At 33.0% G+C, this 18,607-nt stretch overlaps 1 long non-coding RNA gene across 1 annotated transcript; it reads left to right on the top strand.

The window, feature by feature from the left end:
* The first annotated feature begins 422 nt into the window (after window positions 1-422).
* Window positions 423-16,762, top strand: LOC105949859 (uncharacterized). The gene is made up of 8 exons (XR_016032128.1): window positions 423-588; window positions 2,838-2,993; window positions 4,366-4,476; window positions 9,690-9,815; window positions 12,159-12,215; window positions 14,907-15,029; window positions 16,303-16,402; window positions 16,666-16,762. It is a non-coding gene; the product is annotated as an uncharacterized LOC105949859 (long non-coding RNA).
* Window positions 16,763-18,607: the final 1,845 nt, after the last annotated feature.

The raw sequence follows: 18,607 nt of genomic DNA, 5'->3' as shown, positions 1-18,607 counted from the left end.
AACCCCCCTCATGTTTAGGTAATTACAGTCGCCCCCTCAGCCAGGTATTATCTTATAAAAATACCCCTCAGTGGGTAAATTTAGGGATGTTAAATCGGTAAAATCGAACCAAAATTTCGGTACGCCAACATTTCATAGCGTTTACCGAACTGAATATACGATTTGGTTAGGTAAATAACCGAATTACATAAATTTTATTTAAAAATATTTAAAAGAAGGGGTGGCTGTAGCCTGTAGGTATCCAAACAAGAAGGGTTTTTTCGTAATTTGGCCATACCTCAGGGGTGGCCGTAATTTGCCCAAAAGAAATATAATGTTAAAGGTGTAATCAGATTTTTGTGAAAATATGATGTGGATTCGGGAATAAACATAAATGTGGGGGCAAGATTGAAAATAAATGTTCTTTTGGAAATATTTTTCTGCAAATATCATAAGATACGGCACAAACAAAAATTTCCCCTTACAAACATTTTTTCAAATCGAAAAGAAGCTCCTCAGCCTTTTTCTTCACCTTTGTTTTCCGCCGCCAGGCTTCTCCGCTCACTTGACTCCACCAACAGCCACGCGCCGCCGCCTGAAATTTACAAGGTGCGTCAGTTTGATTTCTATTTCTCAGGGTTCGCAATATTTGCCTTTTGTTCCATAATTATATCTGGTTGTTGATTCGAATATGATATGAAATGTAATGTAATAATTGACAGCATGTTCTTCCTATTGCCAATTCCTATATGAATAATTAAAACAAATTAATCGTATGCATCTGATTCGGTGATATATAAGAATTAGATGTGGAGTTTCATGAACAATTTTTTTTTGACTTCTGAAAATATTGTATTTGGTGAGTTCTTATAAAATACTAGCTTGATTTGATAAAATTTTATTTATTGTTTCGTATTATGTTTATGAATCTCAGTTAGTCTTTTTTTTTTTCTTTTTTTATATATGTTTTATATATAGTTTTCATTAGGTTACAAATGCCTCCGGTAATTGATTTTGGCGAAGCCGTGAGGTAAGGTTAAATTACGAAAAAATTCTTCATGTTTGGGTAATTACGACCACACCTCAATTATGAATCTTCTTATGTGTCCACCTCAAATTTAGTGGAATCTTCTAGATTATGTGGAATATTCTCCAGTTTGTAGCCATTTTACCCCATTCGAGCTCCCCACATTTAATAACAAAAAGATCATAAGACGTGTCTCTTGGCTTGTAAATATCAGATTGTGGTGTATTAGAAACTGTATTTTTGTACAAAACGAGTGCAAACTAGGGAACATTTCACGGAATCTGGAAGATTTTGTTGAATTCGACACCACAAGGGTGGACATGTAAGAATATTCATAATTGAGGGGCAGTTGATCCAAACATGAGGTTTTTTTTCCGTAATTTGACCTTACCTCAGGGGTGGCCGTAATTTACCCTTTGCCATTTCTCTGACCCTATGAATACAAAAAGTAATATTATATATTCCAATTCAAAAGTGTAGTAAAATCTACACCCTTATTGCTATGAATAATTAAGATGGGCCCGTTTTCGTAATTTACTCAAAAAGGTAGTTGGGTAAGTCGCCCAATTAGGTAGAACAACGTGGAAGACGCCTCGCCCAACTACCTTGCCCTTTCGAGCTGGTTTGAGCTTATTAAACAGCATAGCATTTCAATTAGTGGTCGATGTGGGACAAATGCGTCTCGTTTTATTTATTTATATGCCATATTTGTACATGAATCGCAGACTCAGGTGGTGCTGCACGAACTATTTTTAACGACCATGATTTTTCCCTATCATAATACGAAATAATGCTTTGGAATGTTCGTTGACCGAACATAGCTAGTGAAAATATTCCACTGACTGGAAAAAAAATTGAGTTCCTGTTCATATGTAATTGCTTTATTTGATCAATTTTATTTACTGATTTGTATTATATTTATGAATCTTAATTCTTCTTAAGTATGTAGGTTTCGTTAGGTAATCATATCGTATTGTTTGCTCTCATTATATTTATATGCTAATGCTTTCCGTCCGATCTAATTGTATTCAGTAGCAATTTTTTGATTCAACACTAATTTGTTGATGCATATGTGTGTATATATATCCGGGTTAATCATACCATGATTATAGAAATTTTAGGATATTTTGTAGAATAAATCTGTATCTTTCGGCAAACCACGAAAAATTAAGTTAGCTAGATTAAATTAGTAGGGTAAATTACACCTACACCCCTGAGGTATGCTAAAATAACTTTAAAGCCTCTGTAGTATCGGTATTTACAATCACCCCTTAAACATTGTTAGAAACCCTAACAGAATAATGACTGGATTAGTTATTTCGTTAAGGTTCTAACAGACTAGCATTAACGGCCCCGCGGGAAACAAATATAGTGTAATTTGTTTCAGGGATGTGCCTGTAATTACGAATACCACATGGACCTTATAGTTATTTTAGCACACCTCAGGGGTATAGGTGTAATTTACCCAAATTAGTATTTGGAAAGATCACTGCTGAATGTTGATCATATGATTCAGGAGTAATAGTATCCATTCAAATGAAAAGGGCAATAAATAAGTAATATTAAACAATTTATGATGGAAAATGGAGCAAAAGGTAGTTGGGTAAGTTGCCGAATATAACGTGGTAGACGCCTCGCCCAAGTATCTGTCCCTTTCAAGCTGGTTCGAGCTTAAGAAACAGTACAAAAATTCAATGCGTAATCGATGTGGGACTATAAAGGGCCAAATGTAGGCATAATTTCGTATGCAAATCCTTTGATTAAAGCGATTATTATTCTTCTAGAAAAAACTAAAGCATTTATTTTCTGTGCATTGTTTCTCGGCTCTCAGATCTTATGGAGGAAATATTGGAAGAATTGATGTGGAATGAGTGCACGAAGATTGTTTTGGAAAAACTTCCTCACCTCCTCGTTGACGAGTGATTTGGAATATTCTTTGATTGATCAAGCTAGTCAAAATATTCCGCTGACTGGAAAATTATATCCGGTGAGTTCTTAGCTTCTTATATATATATATATATATATATATATATATATATATATATATATATATATATATATATATATATATATATATATATATATATATATATATATATATATATATATATATATATATATATATATATATATACTTGCTTTATTTGGTTAAACGTACAAATCATATTTATACACAGGTAGTAATGCTTTCCGGCCTAATTGTATTCACTAGGAATGGTTTTTTATATTCGACATAAATTTGTTAGTTCATATATATCTCGTTTTAGTAATACTATGAAGTTATATAAATTTGAGGAGACTTTGTAGAATAACATCTAGATCTTTCTTAAATTTCACTACTCTGCTAAAGTAAGTTCGTTAGTCACCGATAGAAACCAGAGTATTCACTATTCAATGTTCCTTATCGTTTATTTGATGCAACAAGATTGCTTACATATGATTTATGTTAAATTGTAACCGATTTTTTTTTCTTATGTAATTGACATTCTATATCTATCCGTTCCATTTCATTGATGGCATAATCACGAAAAACTTAAGCTGGCGAGATTATTGCTGATTGTAATTGCAAAAATACAAAGGCCTTTATTGGAGATAAGTATTTTATTTTTTGTCATTTTCTCAAAAAGGTAGTTGGGTAAGTCGCCGAATTAACTCACGTGGAAGACGCCTCGCCCAACTACCTTGCACTATGGAGCTGGTTTGAGCTTAATAAACAGCATAACATTTCAATGAGTAGTCGATGTGGGATAGAGGCATCTCGCTTTATTTATTTATGCGTAAATAGCATTTAACCCCCCTGTGGTTACAAGCTTTTGTAGATGACCCCCTTGTGCTTGTAATATCAACACATAACCCCCTTGTGGTTGATGAGGGTAGTTTCCGTTAGTTTTTCCGTCAAACTTAACTGTGTCAAACGTCAAAGTATTTTTTTGCGGATAAACCACAAGGGGGTTATGTGCTGATATTACGAGCACAAAATGGTCATCACCGATAAACCATAAGGGGGTTAAGTGCTATTTACCCTATATTTATTTATATACCATATTTGGATATGAATCACATAATCAGGTGGCGCACAAACTCTTTGTTGACGTTAATATTTTAAATTTGGTATTCGTCAATCTTGTTTTAGTTTTTCCATTTAACGAAGATTATGCTAGATTGTTAAAGCTCTCACTATCCAAAGGTCAATCAGTATTCGATTTCCATCGTAATAATGCATTTCCTGTTTTAAATAGTAGCATGTATATATATAATCAACTGCATAACTCAGTCATGCCATATTGTAAAGTGATGATTTTCTAGGAAAAAAACTAGAACATTTATTTACTGTGCTTTCTATTTTTTTCATTTTCTAGGAAAAAACTATTCCACCTCTTGAATGACAGCTAATCGGGGTTAATTTCATTTGGCTACTGATCTCGACACAGATGCTTCGGAATGTTCTTTGACTGCAAAATTAATTTCCGGTGAGTTCTTTATATATAACTTTTTTATGTGATCAACTTTATTTACTGATTTTATATTATATTTATGAATCTCAATTCTTCTTAAAGGTAATGATGATCACACTTTTACTTGTTTCCGGTAGTTGCAAATTACTATATCATACTTATATGCAACTAAGGATTTTTTGTTGGGAAAATTACAGTTTTCACATCTGGTCCCATGTTTACAAAAAACACATTTGGTCCCTCATGTTTCAATAATTAAACACTTTCGGTCATTTTCGTCAATTTACCATTAGTTCGTCAGTTAAGACAGTTGTGGGCACAGGCCTGATTCCGTTAGTACTAATGGAAATTTGATGGAAATGACCAAAAATGTGGAATTTCTGAAGCACGAGAGACCAAATGTGTTTTTTCTAAACATGAGGGACCAAATGTGAAATCAATGCAAACTTGAGGGACGAAAACTGTATTTTTCACTTTTCTTTTCAACATCAATTTGTTGATTCATATATATTTGGTGTTAGCTGACCGCCTAACCACGAAAACTTAAGCCGGCTAGATGAATTAATGGGAAAATTAAAATTTTCATCCCTCAACTTTACCTTAATTTCACATTTAATCCTCTATGTTCACAAAAATAGATTTAGTCCCTCAAGTTTCACTAATTTTACATTTTTGGTCACTTCTGTCAGTACTAACAGAATCAAGCATGTGTTCACCACTCTTTTAACCGATGGGCTAACATTAAATTGACGGAAATGACCAAAAGTGTCAAATTGTTGAAACATGAGGGCCCAATGTGTTTTTTTCTAAGGGGGCAAATTTGAGGGACAAAAACTGTAATTTTCCCATTAATTACTATTATGAATCCAAAACTAGTACAGTAGAACCTCGATAAATTAATACCCGATAAATTAATAACTTCGCTTAAATAATAAATTTTTCCGGTCCCGACTCGGGGACAACGTGCTAAATTAATAATTCGCTAAATTTATAAGATAATACACGTTCGAAATTTTTAAGAAGCCCCATATATTATATAAATTAATAATTCATTAAAATAATTCTTAAATTACATGGTACAATACATATTTTTATTTTATAGATTTATGAAGGTTTACTAAAATAAAATTTCATTGCCGTTTGTTTCTTGTTGAAGTTCACATTACCATCAATCTCGTGCCTCACTTTTCTTAACACGGTTAGAACTTCTGGTATAACTTTCGTATAAAACAACATGAAATTGTTCAATACCATTGTTGCTTTAAGAGCTTCCGTTCGTGAAACAGGCTCTATAGTGCATTGAACTAATGGTACAATGAATAATATACACGTAAGAAATAAAAAAAAAATGTATTTATTGAAAATAATAATAAAAATAATTTCATAAATTAATAAATTATTAATTAATGTATAAATTAATAATTATTAATTTATCGATAAGTTAATATTTCGCTAAATTAATGAAATTTCGATAGTCCCAACTGTATTAATTTATAGAGGTTTAACTGTAGTTATCTATTCCAATTAAAAGTGTAATAATAAAATAAGAACATGAAGCAATTTGTAACGGAAACTGGACAAAAAGAGTATGTACCTCTGACTCGTCTGAATTATTAAAATCAACTTCGAATGTAGATTAGTAGGTCCATCCCATTTTCGTAATTTAGCCAAAAGGTAGTTGGGTAAGTTGCCGAATATAACGTGGTAGACGCCTCGCCCAACTACCTGCCCCTTTCGTGCTGGTTCGAGCTTAAGAAACAGCACAACATTTCAATAAATAGTCGATGTGGGACTAGAAAAACTAAATTCTCGACAGAGGCAATTGAACAATTGAACTATTGAAAGTCGCTTTGTTTTTAATCGCCATAACTATTCATGAGTTGTATCGATTAATTGACCGTTTCAATCGAATATGAACGTCTTACTGTTTCATTAACACTTGTTAAAAAAAATCAAAATTGAAGAAGCTTGTTTGGGAATTTCTTGAAGAGAATTTATTCACCTCTTATATACGCTTGCTTAATGTAATCAATTTTGATATGTTTATCTATATTAATTCATGAATCTTGATTCTTCTTAGGGTAAATTACAAACACCCCCCTGAGGTATGGTCAAATTACAAAAACCCCCCTCTTGTTTGGATAATTACATCTACCCCCTCAACTATAATTTTTTCTTACACCTCCATCCTTATGGTGCCAAATTCAACATTATCATCTAGATTCCGTGGAATGTGCTCTAGTTTGTACTCGTTTTGTGTAAAAATACAGTTTCCGATGCACCACAAACTAATATATACAAGCCAAAAATCACATATTATGATCATCTTGCTTCATAATGTAGAGTTTGAATGGGATAAAACGGGTACAAAAGTGATAATATTTCATATAATCTCGAAGATTCCACTAAATTTGAGGAGTTGAGGGGGTGGTTGTAATTATCCAAACAAGAGGGGTGTTTTTGTAATTTGACGATACCTCAGGGGGGGTGTTTGTAATTTACCCTTCTTCTTAAGTATACACCTTTCATTAGGTAATAACCATGTCACACATTTTACTTGTTTCCTGTGGTTATAAATTACTCAAATCATATTTACTGCTGCACCTAGGATTGATTTCTCGTCGATTGATTCAATAGGAAAACTTCTTTATTCAAAATGAAAAGTAGTAGTATATATTCCAACCAAAATTGAAAAAATAGGAATATGAAGAAATTTACGAATAGGTCCTTCCCTTTTTAGTAATTTACCCAAAAGGTAGTTGAGTAAGTCGCCGAATTAGCTTAAACGTGGTAGACGGCTCACACAACTACCTGTCCCTTTTGGGATGGTTTGCGCATTTTAAACAGCTTAACATTTCAATGTGTAATCGATGTGGGATAGCATCTCCCTTTATTATTAGTTTCTTTTTATTTTGCTAGTTCCCAAATATAGGAATAAATTTCGTATACGTAAGTTCCGTTATAGGTGTGTTATGGCCTTAAAAATATAAACGACGATCAAATTTAGCGAATTAAGTTTCTGAGTCAATTAGGGTCACTGACAATCACATTGTTTTCTATGAAAGCTAAAAAAATACGAGGCTTGAAAAACTTCATAGTAATTAAAGTATGAATAAATTTATACTCCCAACCATCCCCATATTTGATGCCATATTTGTAGGAAAATTAGATGCTACATCTGGTTATTTACATTGGGTGGATTTGAATTGTAGATCTACACATAATCACACACACCCATGTGTATGTGTGCTTAGCAGGTAGTTATTTAATCAAATCTACAATTCAAATCCACTCGATGTAAATAATCAGGTGTAGCATCTAACTCCTCATATTTGTATATGTATGCGGTGGTGCACGAACTTATTTTTGCGACGAAAAATAATTTTGTTAACTTTCCATTTAACGAAGAATATGCTAAATTATTTAGTTCTCACGAGCGAATCAGGATCAATCTAAAGCTACCTTAGATACCATTTTCCGGTGACATATAGTGAATTTTAGCAATTCAATTCGTTTCAGCCTTAATTAATATTAAAAAGTACTGGACAATTTGTTTTTTCCGTTTTCCGATTTTGATCAATTTTATTTACTGTTTTACATTATTTTACCGTTTCTTCCTAAGCATAAAGTTTTTCATAGGTTATATTATCATAGCATGTTTATTTGTTTCCAGCTATTATAAATTACTCAACAGATTGAATTTTATGACTACAGGTAGTTATGACTACAGGTAGTTATAGCTTTCGGATTGAATTGTATTCAGCAGGAAAAAAAAATTATTCAACGGGATTTTGTTGATTCGTATATAACCGCGGTTAGTATTACTACGAGTGGGTCCATCCCATTTTCGTAATTTACCCAAAAGGTAGTTGGGTAAGTTGCCGAATATAACGTGGTAGACACCTCGCCCAACTACCTGTCCCTTTCAAGCGGGTTTTAGCTTAATAAACAGCATAACTGTTCAATACTTAATCGATGTGGGACTAGAAAAACTAAATTCTCGACAGATGAATCTTAGTTCTTTATTTTATTTTTTTTTCTTATTTAATTAGGCATAATTACTCGCATGCTTTGTTTAAAGGTGAGTAATAAAATCAAACTTTATCGAATCAACCTTCTGAATTTCACTAGGGTCGTTGATGATCACTGTGTTAACTATGAAAATCAAAATATATTAGACTGGAAAAAACTTGCTTTATTTGGTTAGTTTTATTTATTATATTAGGGTAAATTACACCTACACCCCTGATGTACACCCCTGATGTATGCGAAAATAACTTTAAGGTCCCTGTAGTATTGGTAATCACAATCACCCCAGAAACATTATTAGAAACTCTAACGGAATAATGCACTGGGTAAGTTATTCCGTTAGTGTTCTAACGAACTATTAGTTTCAGGCAGTGGTGGAGACAGCATAGAGCTAGGCGGTGACATGACTCTCCTAACATTTCTTAAATTCTTATTATTTTATATAAGATTTATAAATTTCCGTCTATGCTAGCATTAATGGCCCCGCGGGAAAAAAAATATAGTGCATATTGGTCCCTAGGGCGTGAAATCTTGGCTTCGGTAATTATTTCAGGGGTGTGGCTGTAATTACCAATACCACAGGGACCTTAAAGTTATTTTAGCATAACTCATGGGTTAGATGTAATTTACCCATTATATTATATTTATGAATCTTGATATTATATTAGAATCACTTAAGCTGGCTTAGTGTTTGGAAAGATTAGTGCGAATCAAAATTGTAAAAAATAAGAACATCAAGAAAGAGATCCTTTCCCATTTTCGTAATTTTCTCAAAAGGTAGTTGAGTAAGTCGCCGAATTATCTCAAACGTGGAAGACGGCTCACCCAACTACCTGTCCGTTTCTAGATGGTTTGCGCCATTTAAACAGCTTAACATTTCAATGAAAAATCGATGTGGGACTGAGGCAACTCACGCTATTATCATTTTCTTCTTATTTTGCTAGTTCCCAAATATAGGCACATAATATATAACGCCTATTTTAATTAAAGTTGAGTTATGGCCTTAATATAAACGATGAACAAATATCAATTTTACTTTTTTTTTTTGCTTCGAGTACTATAATTGGTCATGATTGTACCAATCAAGTGATTGTTTCGACATAGTATAAATTGTGTGCTCTCTTTAGTCTTCACTTTGCTCGGTTATTCCTTTGCGATTAGTTTCAATATTTGCTAAAGATTTTTTATTTTGTTGACAGAGTGCTCGAAACGTTTTTCGGAAATTTCTTGAAGAGAATTTATTTGCCTCTTCAATGACATATAAGCAGGGTTAAGTTCCTCTAGCACGACAAAAGATTGCACCGACAGAAAAAAAATTATATCCGGTTAGTTCTTATAAATACTTGTTTTATTTGATCAATTTTATTTACTTATTTACATTATATTAACGAATCTTGTTTCTTAATCATATAATTTTTCATTCGGTAACATAATCATAGCATGTTTACTTGTTTCTAGCAATTATAATTACAGTTAAACCTCTATAAATTAATACAGTCGGGACTAGGGAGATTCTATTAATTTCGAAATATTAAATTGTCGAGTTAATAATTTAGCACGTTCTCACGAAGTTGGGACCAAAAAAATTTATTATTTATGCGAGGTTATTAATTTATCGAGGTTCTATGTACTCAAATCATATTCACTACTGCAGGTAGTTATAGCTATCGGATTGAATTGTATTCAGTAGGGAAAAAAAATTATTCAACAGTATTTTGTTGATTCGTACATAACCGGGGTTAGTATTACTTAGAGTGGGGTCCATCCCGTTTTCGTAATTTACCCAAAAGGTAGTTGGGTAAGTTGCCGAATATAACGTGGTAGACACCTCGCCCAACTACCTGTCCCTTACAAGCTGGTTCGAGCTTAATAAACGGCATAACATTTCAATACGTAATCGATGTGGGACTAGAAAAACTAAATTCTCGACAGAGGCATCTTAATTTTGTTTAGTTTTCCATTTAACGAAGAATATGCCAAATTGTTAAGTTCTCATGAGATACAATTTTATTAAGTTATCGGATTTTAGTAATTCTATTACTTCAAGCCTTAATAAATATCACACGATCTTGAAATTTTTTATGTTCTCTATCTTCCCGTTGCTTTGTCTCTTCCTCCATAAAAACACGTACTTGATTCAATAGAATCACTCAGTTTCCTTTCTGGACTTTGAATTATCTTCTCTTGATTTTTTTATATGATTGAAATATGATTAAATGCGTTGGCAATTGCTATAATTGCTATTATTAATCATCGATCAATTGACCGTTTCAATATAATATGAACGTCTTAGTGTTTCATTAACGTTTGCTAAAATATAATTAGGGTAAATTACTTCTACACCCCTGAGGTATGCTAAAATAACTTTAAGATCCTTGTGGTATTGGTAATTGCAGCCACACCCCTGGAATAATTACCGGAGCCAAGATTTCATGTCCTGGGGGCAGATATGCACTATATTTATTTCCCGCGCGGCCGTTAATGGTACCATAGACGAAAATTTATAAATTTTATATAAAATATTGAGGATTTAAGAAATGTTAGGAGAGCCATGTCACCCCCTAGCTCTATGTTGTCCCCACCACTGCCTGAAACTAATAGTCCGTTAGAACCCTAACTGAATAACTTATCCAATGCATTATTCCTTTAGGGTTTCTAACAATGTTTCATGGGGTTGATTGTAATTACCAATACTACAGGGACCTTAAAGTTATTTTAGCATACCTCAGGGGTATAGGTGTAATTAACCCATATAATTATTTTTAAAAGAGTACATGAAGCTTGTTTAGGAATATTCTTGGAGAAAATTTATTCTCCCCCTATATATATATATATATATATATATATATATATATATATATATATATATATATATATATATATATATATATATATGCCTTCTTTATTTGATCCGTTTCATTTACTAATTTATATTATCTATTTATGAATCTCGATTCTTCTTAAATATATTTCTATTCAATAGTAAAATTTTCTTTATTTAAATGAATTTTCTATATTCCAATCAAAATTTAAAAAATAAGAATATCAAGAAATTTACGAATAGGTCCTTCCCTCTTTCGTAATTTTCTCAAAAGGTAGTTGAGTAAGTCACCGAATTAGCTTAAACGTGGTAGACGGCTCACACAACTACCTGTCCATTTAGAGCTGGTTTGCGCATTTTAAACAGCTTCAAATTTCAATGAGTAATCGAGGTGGGATAGCATCTCTCTTTATTATTAGTTTCTTCGTTATTTTTCTAGTTCCCAAATATAGGCATAAATTTTATATGCCTATTTTAGCAAATATCAACGATGATCAAATTTAGCGAATTAAGTTTCTGAGTTCAATTAGGGGTTATTGACGATCACCTTGTTATCTATGTAAGCTAGAAATTACGAGACTTGAAAAACTTCGTATGTGATGCCGTATTTATATATGCAATGCGGTGGTGCACAAACTGAATTTTGCGACAATGTTTTGTTCGTTTATTGAATAATTTTGTTTAGTTTTCCAATTGTGTAGACATATCTCTTGATTTTTATCTTCTCCATTGTTCCGTTACTCTCTTTTTCCTCCAGAATAATTACGTGATGTTATAATTTTTATAAAATAAAACTAATGAGATCTGAGAAATTTTCTGACTAATTTTATGATATTTTCTACTTTAGGAGGGGTTAAGTTCCTCGTGCCAAAATATTTCACCGACAGCAAAAAAATCATATCCGGTGAGTTCTTATAAATACTTGCTTTACTTGATCAATTTTATTTACCTATTTACGTTATATTTTACTGAATCCCGTTTCTTCTTAATCGTATAGTTTTCATTAGGTAATAATAATCATAGTATGTTTACTTGTTTCCAGTGGTTAAGATTTACTCAAACCATAGTTACTACTGCAGTTAGTCATAGCAATTATGATATTCAGTAGGGAAAAAAAATATTCAACGGGATATTTGTTGATTCATATATAATCGGGGTTAGTATTACTATGAGTGGCTTTTTCGTAATTTAGCCAAAAGGTAGTTGGGTAAGTTGCCGAATATAACGTGGTAGACACCTCGCCCAACTACCTGTCCTTTTCAAGCTGGTTCGAGCTTAATAAACGGCATAACATTTCAATACGTAATCGATGTGGGACAAGAAAAACTAAATTTTCGACAGAGGCATCTTAATTTTGTTTAGTTTTCCATTTAACGAAGAATATGCTAAATTGTTAAGTAATTCTAGACACAATTTTATTAAGTTATCGGATTTTAGTAATTCTATTACTTCAAGCCTTAATAAATATCACACAATCTTGATTTTTTATGTTCTCAATCGTCCCGTTGCTTTGTCTCTTCCTCCATAAAAAACGCGTATTTGATTCAATGGCATCACTCGGTTTCCTTTATGGACTTTGAATTATCTTCTCTTGATTTTTTTATATGATTGAAATATGATTAAATGCGTTGGCAATTGCTATAATTGCTATTATTAATCATCGATCAATTGACCGTTTCAATATAAAATGAACGTCTTACTGTTTCATTAACGTTTGTTAAAATATAATAAGGGTAAATTACACCTGCACCCCTAAGGTATGCTAAAATAACTTTAAGGTCCTTGTGGTATTGGTAATTACAGCCACACCCCTGGAATAATTACCGGAGCCAAGATTTCACGCCCTGGGGACCGATATGCACTATATTCCTTTCTCGCGCTGTTAATGGTACCATAAACGAAAAATTATAAATCTTATGTAAAATAATAAGGATTTAAGAAATGTTAGGAGACCCATGTCACCCCCTAGCTCTATGTTGTCTCTATGTTGTCTCCACCACAGCCTGAAACTAATAGTCCGTTAGAACCCTAACTGAATAACTTAACAAAAGAATTATTCCGTTAGGGTTTCATAAAATGTTTCAGGGGGTTGATTGTAATTACCAATACTACAGGGATCTTAATGTTATTTTAGCATACCTCAGGGGTATAAATGTAATTTACCCATATAATTATAGGGTAAATTACACCCACACCCCTGAGGTATGCTTAAATAACTGTAAGGTCCCTGTGGTATCGATAATTACACTCACCCCCCTGAAAGGTAGTTAAAAACTCTAACGGGATAATGCATTGGATACATTATTCCGTTAGGGTTCTAATGGACTATTGGTTTCAGAAAGTGGTGAAGACAACAAAGAGTTATGGGTGATTTAAAAAATATTGGGGGAGCCATGTCACCCCATAACTCCCCGTAACTCTATGTTATCTCCACAACTAGCTAAAAGTAATAGTCCATTAGAACCCTATCGGAATAATGTATCCAATGCATTATCCCGTTAGAGTTTTTAACTACCTTTCAGGGGGTGAGTGTAATTGTCGATACCACCGGGACCTTACAGTTATTTAAGCATACCTCAGGGGTGTGGGTGTAATTTACCCTATAATTATTTTTAAAAGAGTACATAAAGCTTGTTTAGGAATTTTCTTGGAGAAAACTTCTTCACCCCCTATATATATATGCCTTCTTTATTTGATCCGTTTCATTTACTAATTTATATTATATTTATGAATCTCGATTCTTCTTAAATATATTTATATTCAATAGGAAAATTTTCTTTATTCAAATGAATTTTCTATATTCCAATCAAAATTGTAAAAATAAGAATATGAAGAATTTACGAATAGGTCCTTCCCTTTTTAGTAATTTTCTCAAAAGGTAGTTGAGTAAGTCGCCGAATTAGCTTAAACGTGGTAGACGGCTCACACAACTACCTGTCCATTTCGAGCTGGTTTGCGCATTTTAAACAGCTTAAAATTTCAATGAGTAATCGATGTGGGATAGCATCTCTCTTTATTATTAGTTTTTTCGTATTTTTTCTAGTTCTCAAATATAGCCATAAATTTTATATGCCTATTTTAGCAGATATCAACGATGATCAAATTTAGCGAATTAAGTTTCTGAGTTCAATTAGGGTTATTGACGATCACCTTGTTATCTATAAAAGCTAGAAAATACGAGAATTAAAAAACTTCATAGTAATCAAAGGATGCCATATTTATGCATGCGACGTGGTGGTGCACAAACTGAATTTAGCAACAATATTTTGTTCGTTTATTGAATAATTTTTTTTAGTTTTCCATTTAATGAAGAATATGCTGAATATTGCATAGACAAATTTTCTGCCCTTTCTCCAATTGTGTAGACATATCACTTGATTTTATGTTCTCCATTGTCTTCTCCTCAAGAATAATTATTAATTATCTGATTCCGTAGCGTCGATCATTTTCCTTCTTTTGGACCAATTCTTATCTTCTCGTGAATCTTTCATGTGAGCAATTCAAATACGATTCATTGAAAATTGCAATGAATAAGATTTGCCGTTCGATTCAGCGTTTGCTAAATATTTTTTATTTATTTATTTTGTTTTGACAGAGTGCTTGAAACTTGTTTCGGGAATTTCTTGAAGATCATTTATTCACCTCTTCAATGACAATCTAATCAGGGTTAAGTTTGTCTTGCCAAAAGATTTCACTGACAGCAAAAAAATCATATCCGGTGAGTTCTTACAAATACTTGCTTTACTTGATCAATTTTATTTACCTATTTACGTTATATTTGATGAATCTCGTTTCTTCTTAATCGTATTGTTTTCATTAGGTAATAATAATCAAAGCATGTTTACTGGTTTCCAGTGGTTAAATTTTACTCAAAAAACAAAAAAAAATATTCAACAGGATTTTGTTGGTTCATATATAATCGGGGTTAGTATTACTACAAGTGGGTGCGACCCTTTTTCGTAATTTAGCCAAAAGGTAGTTGGGAAAGTTGCCGAATATAACGTGGTAGACATCTCGCCCAACTACCTGTCCCTTTCAAGCGGGTTTTAGCTTAATAAACAGCATAACATTTCAGTGCGTAATCGATGTGGGACTACACGGACTAAGTTCTGTACACGGCATCTCACTTTATTATTATTAATATTTTTTTCTTATTTTTCAATTCTATTATTTTTAGCCTTAAAATAAACATTACACAGCATCAAATCTTCTTTCCTTTCTCCAATTTGTAGTCATTTATATCTTGATTTTATTTTCTCCGTCGTTTTGTTACTCTCTCTCTCTCTCTCTCTCTCTCTCTCTCTCTCTCATGCAAACGCTAAAGTTTTCCTTTTTTTTTTCTTTTAAATTATGGCAAATTATGGCCAACCCTCTAAGGTAAGGCCAAATTACGAAAATCTACCTCTTGTTTGGGTAATTACAATTTACAATCACCTCCCTGTATTGTCTTATACGGCCACCCTTACGGTGTCAAATTTACCTAATAAATAAGGGGTTTTTTCGTAAGAAAACACATAGTTGAGGATGTAGTTGTAATTACCCAAACATGAAGGTTTTTTTGTAATTTGACCTTACCTCAGGGGGGTGACAGTAATTTTCCCTTTAAATTACAAGGTAACATTTTCTAAAGATGACTTCAAGAAATCTTGTGAATTTGATTAGAAAGATTTATTCTATTTCATTAATTTTTTTGTCATATATGGTACTCTACTCGAAACCTTTCAGACTTTAGCAAAAGGTAGCCGGTCAAGTTGCCGTTTTTGGGTTTTTAGGATTTTTTCCGGTTCGCATTTTTCATTTACGTGTCAGACAACCCGACCGACTACCTGTCTGTTCGTGTCGAAGTAAACCTTTATAACCTGTTTGGCAATTCGTGAATAAGTCGATGTGGGACAAATATTATGATTTCGTACAAATATCGACATCTGCATTCAGCATGAATTCGTTTGTTTTTCTTGAATATGAATAGCTAATTTCATGCTCCTTTATAGGCAAGTTGGTAAATTTGTACTGTTACGAGATTGTGCTTTTGAGTAACTGGATAAAATTATATGACGGAGTTTGGAGATTTCGAGAAAACACGTGAAAAAGGTTAGTCGAACAATAGAAAACTGCAAAGTCATGTTTAAAATACTTGATGGTCAAAACCTTGGTAGATCTTATATTAGCCCCTCTTAAGAGACATACTATATATAAATATTCGATAGATATATAAAACAATACAAATTATTTTACATCTTCGAAATTGATATGATTATACGAAGATGGAGATTATAATAAATGTATTAATTGTGAGATCATTCACATTTTACCTAATTCATCATAAGTAATCCATGCTCTTAACTTATTGATAGGGGTATAATAGGTATCTGGAGCGATGCGAACACCATGTAATCTGCCCAAACTATCGCCTTGATTTAGGAGAGGGTTTATTTCTATGCTACACCAGGTGAAGGTAGGGGTGGTAAACGAGCCGAGCCGGCTCGTGAGCTCGACGAACCGGCTCGTAAAAAGCTCGAACTCGGACTCGAGGTTTTCGAGCTCGAGCTCGAGCTCGCGAGCTCGAGCTTTCTGACGAGCCGAGCTCGAGCCCGATTTTAGTTGTTCATCAGCTCGCGAGCCGGATTTATTAATATTTTTTTATTTTTTTTATTTTTTTTATTTTTTATATGTTATTTTTATTTAAAAATGTATAATAATATAAAATATTATAGAAATAAATACAAATATTAAAAAAATATATAATCACAATTTTGTGTTTATTTTGTAATTTTTTAAAATATTTTTTAATAATAAAATAATAATAAAATAATATTTAAAAAAAGAAATTTAAAAAAAAAGGGATTGGGCTCGAGCTCGACAAAATTAACACGAGCTCGAGCTCGAGCCAGCCAAAAGAGGCGAGCTCGGCTCGAGCTCGGCTCGTTCACACCCCTAGGTGAAGGTTACACGGGGTGAATTTTTACCGCTGATCTACACACACCAATGTGGATGTGTGTGTGTGTGTGTGTTTGTGTGCTTATGAATGGTAAAGATCTACCCGGTGTATTTCACCCGATGTAGCGTAGTATAGATCTGGCGTAGAGAGCCTCACTCAGAGCCATTTAAATAAGGAACGGTGAAAACACATTCCATTCAATTCGATCGTATGCTTCACTGTTATCAAGTTTAATGGTCATAAAATTATTTTTTTGGCTTGCCCTCGTTCGAATATGATGATTAATCTCAAATGCAACAAGAACATTGTCAGTGATAAGTGCATCGTCAATGCAGTCTTCAAACTCGTTGAGAATCCGTAATCTAGAGATTTGTTTCGAAAGGGTCTCCAAATTTAGAGATTTTCTCAAAGTCTATGAGTTTTCCTAGAATTGGGATCCGAGTTTGGAGACTCTAATATAACTTACTATAGAGACTTTTTTATAGAGACCGTAAAATACTATTGGTTTCTAAATGGATCTCCAAATAAAATTTGCAGACCCGTTTTGCTTACCCCACTAAGCTTGTTAGACAAATGCAAATTGAGTCGGGGAAATAATGTCGTTTAAGAGAGACTTAAAATGATTGCCGATCATTTTAGAAACTATTATAATAGACGGCATTACTTAGACTGATACGGCGAGATTCAGTTATTCCTTTTGGGGCTCTGGTCATTAGCGGAGTCAGTCAGGATGTTAAGTCCTGGGGGACTGAATGCATTTAAAAAAAAATAACGGGGGTCCTTTAATGCTTTCGCACACAAATTTTTTTTCTCTATATAAATTAATAGAAATTTAAAAAATATTAGGGGCCATGGCCCCCCCGGTCCGGTGCCAGCTTCACCACTGGTTCTGATTTCGAGGACGAGAACTATGTGAGAACTAAATATTATAAAACTTTTTGAATCATTCAAATCTATCAAACTGAATCTAATTTAGTATGGTTCTTGTCATCAATTAGACTAATTGCCTCTAATTCCGCGAGGTTATTTTAGGTTATTTCTATGCTACACCCGATGAAGACTACATCGGGTGTTTTTTTTACCGTTGATCTACACATATCAATGTGAGTGTGTTTATTTGTGTGTATATGAATGGTAAAAATGTATCCGGTGTATTTCACCCGGTAAGAATAGACCGGTTATTTTACGAAGATTATAAACATAGAGATCAAACTATTACATATTCATAGCCTTTTCCTATAGCTCTAATGTATTTAGAGGCGGACCCAGGCTAGCCAAGGGGGCTGCCGAACCTGCAGAACTTTTTTTTTTTTTAATTTATTTCTTTTAAGTTTTTTAATTTTTTATATTTATATATA

Source organism: Erythranthe guttata, chromosome 7 (assembly GCF_056151865.1).
Source record: "Erythranthe guttata isolate IM_541 chromosome 7, IM_541, whole genome shotgun sequence".
NCBI classification, from domain to species: Eukaryota; Viridiplantae; Streptophyta; class Magnoliopsida; order Lamiales; family Phrymaceae; genus Erythranthe; species Erythranthe guttata.
The sequence above is the reverse complement of the archived record's forward strand: the minus strand, read 5'-3'. Positions and strand labels throughout refer to the sequence as shown.